We start from the raw sequence: 9,416 nt of genomic DNA on the forward strand, positions 1-9,416 counted from the left end.
CAATGCGGGGATCTCCACGAGATCGTGCAAGGCAGGTGGCCATCCAGCCTCTGCTATTGCGTTCATGTCCTGCTCATGTCCTAGACATCGGCTTGGCCACTGTGACAAATTGTTCCACTAGCTAGGCCTTTGGCTTCAGCCAGTGGAGTCTTATATCTCTCTCTTAATCTTTTGGAAATGTGTGTTTTTAGCATCACAACGGATAAAGTTTCTCTTCTCTCCCCACCAACTGCAAGATGGGGGGGGGGAGGGGGGATTGAGGCAAAGATTCCCAAATGATAACTTGCCAATACATACCGTGGTATTGCAGCACAACACTCGATAGACTGTTGACGATAGACTGCTCTGCCTCCTTTCTTTTAGCAAATGTTTTGTGCCACTGAGGAAGAGGTAATTCTGTATTGATTTGTTTTGGATGTTGTATGTGATGCCAAGTGGGACACGGGTGGCGCTGTGGGTAAAACCTCAGTGCCTAGGACTTGCCGATCGTATGGTTTCCGTGTGCTGCGCTGGTGCTGGCTCGCCAGAGCAGCTTCGTCACGCTGGCCACGTGACCCGGAAGTGTCTCCGGACAGCGCTGGCCCCCGGCCTCTTAAATAAGATGGGCACACAACCCCAGAGTCGGACACGACTGGCCCGTATGGGCAGGGGTACCTTTACCTTTTTTATGTGATGCCAATAAAGGTTCTACGATACGATACAATTTGCTATCATTTTTGTTTTTGTTTGATTGCTGCTAGTTTTCTTTCCACTTACTTACTTTAGCTTAGTGGAGGAAATGATTTGTGGGACGCAAGTTCTGCCATCTCACCTTGGGGTAGGCGGACAGCATATGACTGTTAATGCAATGTTAGCTGCTGATTAGATTCGGAAATTGTCGGTATCCATTTCAGGTTTCTATTTTTGACAACGTTTCTGACCAGCGATGTAATAAAGTCATGCAACTTTGTGTCTCTCTCATCCATTGTAACCATTAGCTCATCCATTCTCCCTTTCATCAAAACAATTATCTCCCGGCCTTCACTCGCCTTCTCAAACTCTCCAATATCCTCTCACCCCACTCTGTTTTTATGGTATAATTGTAAATTACCTCAAGACTCATGTAAAAGGCAGGTTGTTTTTTTTTTTTTTTAAAAAAAAGCCAATTGTGTGTGTTTTTAAATTTGTGCATTGTGTGTGTGTTATTTTAAAAACACAAACAATTGCTTCTTCCAGACTGTTGCAATTTGGGGGTGGAATTTGATCACAGCACTCTTCCCAGCAGATCTTGCTCCAATGAGGCAGTTGCGAGGACTGGAGGTCCCTGCCTTCCCATAGCTCTCTAAGTCTCCTGCTCCCCCAGGTCCTTCCCAAGCCACCTGAAGCTTCTCTGCCTTGTCTCTCTTTGCTCTGCCCTCTTCATACCTCTGCAGGTTCTAGGAGACCAGGGTTGGGAGGTAATGGTCACAGCAGGAGGGGGACTCCCTGGCTTCTTTAACTGCCAGCCTCATCTCTACCCCTCTACCCCTCTTCTCCAACTTCCACTTGTCTCTCTGATTCTGGACTGCTCTCTGCCAGAGTCTCTTCCTGCTCATGAAAGCCTGTTACCTCTTCAGCTTCTGAAACTGTAGGAATGATCGCTGGGTTGTGGAGCACACTCCCGCCCGTGGGCAGCCTCAGCTCTCTGCATGCATGACCTTGGGGGGCAGAGCACACTCCCCCTCACAGATAAAGCCACAGCTGTCTGAACATCTTGCCCTCTGTCTAACCTTTTGCGGTCTCAGTAGTCTGCTGTGTCCTTTGTCTCTGAGACCTTTGTCTCCTTCGTCATACATTGTGCAAGGGGAAAATGACACGGTGGAAACAGGTGCCAAAATAACTTTGTCCCACCCCACAATCTCGGGACTGGAAGATGTGTAAAGGTCACAGCCCAAAATGTATCTACCTGGGTTTGCATATTGTGTCAATAAAAGGAGCCTCCACAGAGCTAGCTGGCAGCTTGCTTGCAGCTCACCTGTGTGCAGCTCACCTGCATTACCAACTCCTTCCTCATGTCCTTCACTTCAGAAACCTCCTCCTCCTAGTCTGCTCCCTCTTCTTCCTCTGAACACCCATCAGCATCCCACCATCAATCCCGTGGCTCTGAGCCTTCTCCCCTGGGAGGTTCCCTTGGGCGTTCCCCAGTTGGTGCCTCCCACCACTCCTCTTCATCCAGGCAGTACAGCTGGCTCTCAAAAGTATTGAAGCCCTGCTGGAAAGCAATGCTTGACGTCCTAGGAAAGTTGCATTTCTTTTGAAGAAACGTGGGAGAGTGCATTGCTAAATGCTCAACCAGTCATTGATGTTGAACTCAACTGGTAATCTGGTGGGGAATTCTGCCTTGGAGAGAGAAGGAGCTTGCCAACGATGCACAAGGTTGATTTTCCTTGATGTTATCCAATTAGGCCTTGAGATTTGATTCTCCTTATCCAAACGCCCTAGGTATTCCTTAACTAAATTCAATTATGCTGGAAATAGACCCCTTGCACTTCGCATGCCTTGTCTGCTAATTTCCTTCAGTCGTGTAAAATGTGCGGCAGTGAGAATAAGCAGACCTATGAGCTGAGCCTAAAGTCATGTTATTTTTGTTTTACACACATCCACATGCCCTTCAAAGTATGTTTGAGGAACATTGCTGAAATGCCATGTCCATCTAAGGCTGGGCATTTTTGGACTAGCCAGGTCTGCTTTTTGCCAGGAGAGAACAGAGAGCAGCATTGAAAGAGAGAGAGAGAGAGAGAGAGAGAGAGAGAGAGAGTGAGTGTAAAGGAAGAGGTGACCCACAAACTGCGGTAACTTATTTTATGAAGAATACCTGCAGATGGTAGTGATCTGAAGAAGGTTATAATCTGCTTTTTAAGAGAAAACAAGTGACAAAGCAGCACACAGAACGCAAAGTTAAACAACCATCAAAAACAACACAAAATGTGGTTTTAAAACTATAGCTAGGTTTTCCTCAGGGACACAAAGACCAAGAGCACCTGAGTGTAGTGTCCAAAGAATTCACAATTATCTGACTTTCAAATAGATTGTATAAGTGACGTATTATTGAATATAGCACTCTCTTAATGCACTTTAGTTGTCTGAAAATCCATGGCCGATTTCTCATGGATTTCAGTGGTTTGGAGTTGAAGCTTGTAATTGATGAAGATTAGATCCCAACGCTGTGTGAGCCAACTTCCACTTGCACAACTGTGCCACTTCCTCTCCTCCCCCCCACCCTCAAACATCTGCTCCAGAAGTTTGGCAAAGGGGAGATTCCGTTAAGTAAGCAGAAGTCCGTTCCACTCACATGCAGACAACGCTGGATTCAACCCAAAACAATTTCAGCCAGCAAAGTCTTACTCAGCTGCTATAGTTCTGTGGGTCGTATCTGATGGCAAAGAGACAAGTCAAAGAATCAGGTAGAAACTATAAGAAGATTCAAATGATGAAGTGGCAAGTCCTATATACATCTGCTTAGAACAGGCATGGCCAAACTTGGCCCTCCAGCTGTTTTGGGACTACAATTCCCATCATCCCCGACCACTGGTCCTGTTAGCTAGGGGTGATGGGAGTTGTAGTCCCAAAACAGCTGGAGGGCCACGTTTGAGCATGCCTGGCTTAGTAGAACTAAGGTCCATCACTTTAAACTCCTAGGGGTGGGTGTATGATAGCAGCCTACATGACTTGAAACATCTAGGATGTCAGGGAATGGTTGGAACAGGAAGACAGGGAAGTGTGCACTCAATCTGATCAGCTTATCTCTGAAGAGGACAAGGAGGGGGAAGTTTCGCCTCACTTGTCTCCAGCAGTTTCAGGAGGAGAGGGAGAGAGAGAGATGCTATACCGTTCGAGGAGGAATTGCCTAATTACGATATAGTGGAAGAAGAAGGGGAGGTGAGAGCACAGCTGGCAGAGACGTCCCTGGAGAGTATGGGGATCCTCCATGTCCATGGGCTCGTCGGTCCCTCCTCATCCTAGAACAGAGAAGGCAAAGGGGTGGGACTCCTGGGACTTCCTGGCAGCTAACAGATTGAGGTTGAATCCTGACAAGACAGAAGTACTGTTTTTGGGAGACAGGAGGCAGGCAGGTGTGGAGGACGCCCTGGTCCTGAATGGGGTAACTGTGCCCCTGAAGGACCAGGTGCGCAGCCTGGGAGTCATTTTGGACTCACAGCTGTCCATGGAGGCGCAGGTCAATTCTGTGTCCAGGGCAGCTGTTTACCAGCTCCATCTGGTACGCAGGCTGAGACCCTACCTGCCTGCGGACTGTCTCGCCAGAGTGGTGCATGCTCTGGTTATCTCTCACCTGGACTACTGCAATGTGCTCTATGTGGGGTTACCCAGAAGGTGACCCAGAAACTACAACTAATCCAGAATGCGGCAGCTAGACTGGTGACTGGGAGCGGCCGCCGAGACCACATAACACCGGTCTTGAAAGACCTACATTAGCTCACAGTACATTTCCGAGCACAATTCACAGTGCTGGTGCTGACCTTTAAAGCCCTAAACAGCCTCAGTCCAGTATATCTGAAGGAGCGTCTCCACCCCCATCGTTCTACCTGGACACTGAGGTTCAGCGCCGAGGGCCTTCTGGCAGTTACCTTACTCCGAGAAGCCAAGTTACAGGGAACCAGGCAGAAGGCTTTCTCAGTAGCGGCACCCGCCCTGTGGAACACCCTCCTACCAGATGTCAAAGAGAACAACAACTACCAGACTTTTAGACTACATCTGAAGGCAACCCTGTTTAGGGAAGCTTTTCATGTTAATATTATATTTCCCCTTGGTGCTCAAGATGTTGTTGGGAACAGAAGAGGAGGGGCTCAGAGTAGCCGATGTCTCTCTTTGTGTGGAGACATGGATTCTTGTCTTGCAACCAGATGACTGAATAAAAAGGACTATAAAATACGAACTGCTTGTTATTCTTGCCTTTGATGCTAACGGTGGGGGAGAGGACTCTCCACACCTGACGCAGGACAGCGGTGAGGAACTTGGCCCTCCAAATATCGCCAGATCATCCCACGTCATCGGATGTGATGTCTGGGGATGATGGCAGTAGGAGTCGAACAACACCAGGAAGGCAACACAGCTCATAAAAAGAATACTGTTATTTTCTTTAAAAACAAACAAACCCAGAAATATATTGTGTGGTTGCTAATACCATTTTGGGTCAATGGAGGTCACTAATTCTCTGCACAAGCATGGTAACGTTCAGTTGCATATAACTTTTAATACCATGTCACTTTGTGTGGGATACGTTTTTGTTCCTTCCCATTTCTTTGCCTATGTCAGTGTTGTCCAAACATTTTTCAAAGAGGGCCAGATTTGATGAAGTGAAGGGCCGTGAGGGCCGACCAAAAGGCCAAACAAAGTTGTTGATCCTTTTTTTTAAGGGTTGAAGTTGTTGAGGATTTTACCCCCGGAAATAAACTGCCACAGGAACCACATTAAACCAACCGGCGGGCCAGATTAGGCACCCCGAGACGGACTTTGGACATGCCTGGCCTAAGTCTTAATGATCTTATGGCGACAATATGTATATTTTTAATGACTTGGCTAGTTTTAAAATACTTATAAAATAAATGTGGGCTTTACATTATAGATTGAGGAAATCTTTATTTGTTTTAGAAGGTTTATACCTCACCTTTGGACTGCAAGATCCTTAAAGTGTTTTACAATAGTGAACCATCACAACACACACACACACACACACACATATACACAAGCTCCAACCCCACACAACCTACTAGCTGGAACCACAACAACAGACAGACACATAAATGCCTTTGCCGTTCAAGCATGAATTGCACAGCAAAAGCTGCAATTTTTAAATTGGATGACAGACATGAGAGAGCTGTACTTTTTGTCCCAAATGAGGGAGCTGAAAACACATGAGGAGTTACAATAACAGTTCTGTTGTCCTTGTTGTGCTTTCATGTAGCTGTTGCGCTTGTTAGCTTGCCAGAGCTCTCATTGTGATTGTTCCTGTTACTGCAAATGTTCTAAGAGCTGCTGTTGCTGTTTGTACTCATGATATTTTGCATTATAATACTGCAGATGTTACAAACAGTTTTGGGTAGCAGAGGATGGGGCTGCTGGTTGTTATTAATCTTCTGCTTTCTGCCAAAATAGGATTTGGGAGCAGCTGAGACCTGTAAAAACCACCTGCACAAACGTTTTAAAAAGAGACACACATAATTGAAATATGCAGTAAAATAACCCAATTAAAGCAGCACAGCAGTTAAAACAGAAGACCTAAGTTGAGAGGGCAAGGGGACACATGTGTAAACAGGTGCATCTCCAAAACCCTGGGGGAATGCCAATACAGATGACTCACTCTTGCAGACACATAACTTGACTACTCTGTGCTTCATGTTAATTGCCTGCCTGATCCCCAGTGAAGCGGGTGGCTGGGGGGTCCTTTGAACAGTGTTGCACTTGAGGGGGGGATGAGATCTCCATCCATGGAGTTAGATTGGTGATGGCTCCTCCACACACGCTGGAGAAAGGATAATCGTGTCTGCAACCCAAAGATGTGTTTTTCTGTACAGCTAAAAATCTCTAACGAAAGCCTGGCAGCACCTTGGAAACTGTTAACGGGAAAATCCGAGGGCTCCCTTGGACAAAAAACAAAGACACCAACCAGGATAACTTGGAGCAAAACAGCAGCCTGTAGGCTTGGCCTTTATTGAACTGTTGCAACAGGGTGCTCCCCTCACTTGCGGGAGAGAGGAAAGACACAGGAAAAAATGGTGTGCAAGGTCTTATAAAGGCTTTTGAAATTCCCATCCTGTAGATCAAGCCCACCCCCAGAAACATCATGCATACATCACAGAAAGGAGGGGTTGAGGGAGGAGTTGTGGTGGTAACCTGAGTGTCCTGTCACCTGGCTGGTTTCCCCTTTCCCCCTCCCCATGAGTACTTTCCAGGTGACAGAGGGGAGTTTGCAGTTTCCTGCCCCCAGAGGGAAGAGCTGATTATTGTCCTTTGTTCCAGTCCGTGCTGAATCCACCCCCATATACAAGTTCTTTGTGATCTTGGTGGTCTTCTGTCTAGGACCATCAGGGTTGGCATAGCAACTGGGCAGGGCTCCTGTGGATGTGCTGGTATGCTCAAGGGATTATTGTGGCCTGTATCAAACTTTCCCCATTTTGTAGTCCTTCCTTCATGGAGTAAAATATAAGTGGAACAGTGCAAATCCGATGTATGGTTGCTTTTCTATGAATTTATAACAGAAGCATAGCATATGTAGTGTGTGAGTGTGTGTGTGTGTGTGTGAAGTTTGTACAAACTGAATGATTGGGGGGGGGGGGTCCTGCAGCAAAACTAAGCAGTTTTGTTGTTATGTTACAGAATCATAGAGATGGAACGAACCCCTGAGGGTCATCAACCCCCTGCAATGTGGGAATCTCAGCTTAAGCATCCATGACAGATGGCCATCCAACCTCTGCTTATAAACCTCCAAGGAAGGAGAGTCCACAACATCCCAAGGGAAACCATTCCACTGTCAAACAGCTCTTCTTGTCAGAAAGTTCTTCCTGTTTCGTTGGAATCGTCTTTCTTGTAACTCGAAGCCATGGGTTCGAATCCTCCCTCCAGAGCAGGAGAAAACAAGCTTGCTCCCTTCTCCATGTGACAGCCCTTGAGATATCTGAAGATGGCTATCATATCCCCTCTCAGTCTCCTCTTTTCCAGGCTAAACATAGCCAGCTCCTTCAACCATTCCTTATAAGGCTTGGTTTCCAGACTCTTGATCATCTTGGTTGCCCTCCTCTGCACACATTCCAGCTTGTCCATATCCATCTCAAATTGTAGCACCCAGACATTGGCGTAGCCAGGATTTTTGTTAGGGGAGTGGGAATTTTTTAGCCCCCAAAAGTTAATGAGCTATTTTGGGGAGATCACGGGTAGATTCCCCAGAAAAGTTTACAGTGGCACCTCGGGTTACAGACACTTCAGGTTACAGGCTCCGCTAACCCAGAAATAGTACCTCAGGTTAAGAACTTTGCTTCAGGATGAGAACAGAAATCGCGCGGCAGTGGCGCGGCGGCAGCGGGAGGCCCCCATTAGCTAACGTGGTACCTCAGGAAATAGTATTTTGATATGGCAGTAAATTTATGTAAAAGGATTAAGGAATAAATGGGAAGTCGGGTATAAAAGATAATGAGATTTTTTACTTTTATTGTATCATGAAATTGTAATCATAATTTTTTGTCATAATTTCTATCTTAATAACAGATTGTGTAAATTTCATTTCTTTGTTTTCCCCTCCTCTCTTAAGTTGTATCCCCTTTTCAGTATTGTTCCCTTTTTTGTATGTAATGAGCATGGAAATAAAATTTAAAAGAAGAAGAAAAAAATAAAATAAAAATAAAGTGGTACCTCAGGTTAAGAACAATTTCAGGTTAAGAACGGACCTCCAGAACGAATTAAGTTCTTAACCCGAGGTACCACTGTACTGAGTATTTTTAATGCTTTTCAATATTTTTAAAGGAATTTTTTGGGGGGCAATTAACTCCCTGCACTCCCTTGGCTATGCCCATGTGCCCAGAACTGAACACAGTATTCCAGGTGTGGTCTGACCAAGGCAGGACAGAGTGCAACTATTGCTTCCCTTGATTTAGACACTAGATTTCTAAAATGCTAGGATTGTTACCGGTAGGTAGCCGTATTGGTCTGCCATAGTTGAAACAAAATAATAATAATAAATCCTTCCAGTGGCATCTTAGAGACCAACTAAGTTTGTTATTGGTATGAGCTTTCGTGTGCATGCACGTGTATCTGAAGTGTGCATGCACACAAAAGCTCATACCAATAACAAACTTAGTTGGTCTCTAAGGTGCTACTGGAAGGAATTTTTTGTTTGTTTCGATGATAGGATTGTGGAGTTGGAAGAAGGGAGCCTAAGGGTCATCTAATCCAACTTCCTGGCAATGGGGGAATAATTGAAATTGAAATACTTTATTGTCACTTGTACAACTTGTATACAGTGAGATTACACGAGCACCCCCCACTCAGCTCTCTTAGTCTTAATTCCCCTCGTTTACTGACGCACACCCACTAAACCCAAAAGCCAGTTGCCCTGTTGTTATCTTTGCATTCAGCAGCGGTAGCTATTGCATCTTCTGTGGATCTATTTCTTCTATAGGCAAACTGATGATTATCAAAGTCTGGTGGAAAGCATGTTCTAAGGCAGCCTTTCTCAACCCGTGGGTCCCCAGATGTTGTTGAACTACAACTCCCATCACCCCTAGCCAGCAAGGCCAGAGCTCAGGGATGATGGGAGTTGTAGTCCAACAACGGCTGGGGACCCACAGGTTGAGAACCGCTGTCTAAGGTGTTGAAGGACCAGCCTTTCGAAGCATTTCATCACTACAGATGTTAATGCATTGGCCTTTTCTGCTGCGGACTCCCGT

The sequence above is a fragment of the Podarcis erhardii genome (genome assembly GCF_964252035.2).
Source record: "Podarcis erhardii genome assembly, chromosome: 17".
Lineage (NCBI taxonomy): Eukaryota > Metazoa > Chordata > Lepidosauria > Squamata > Lacertidae > Podarcis > Podarcis erhardii.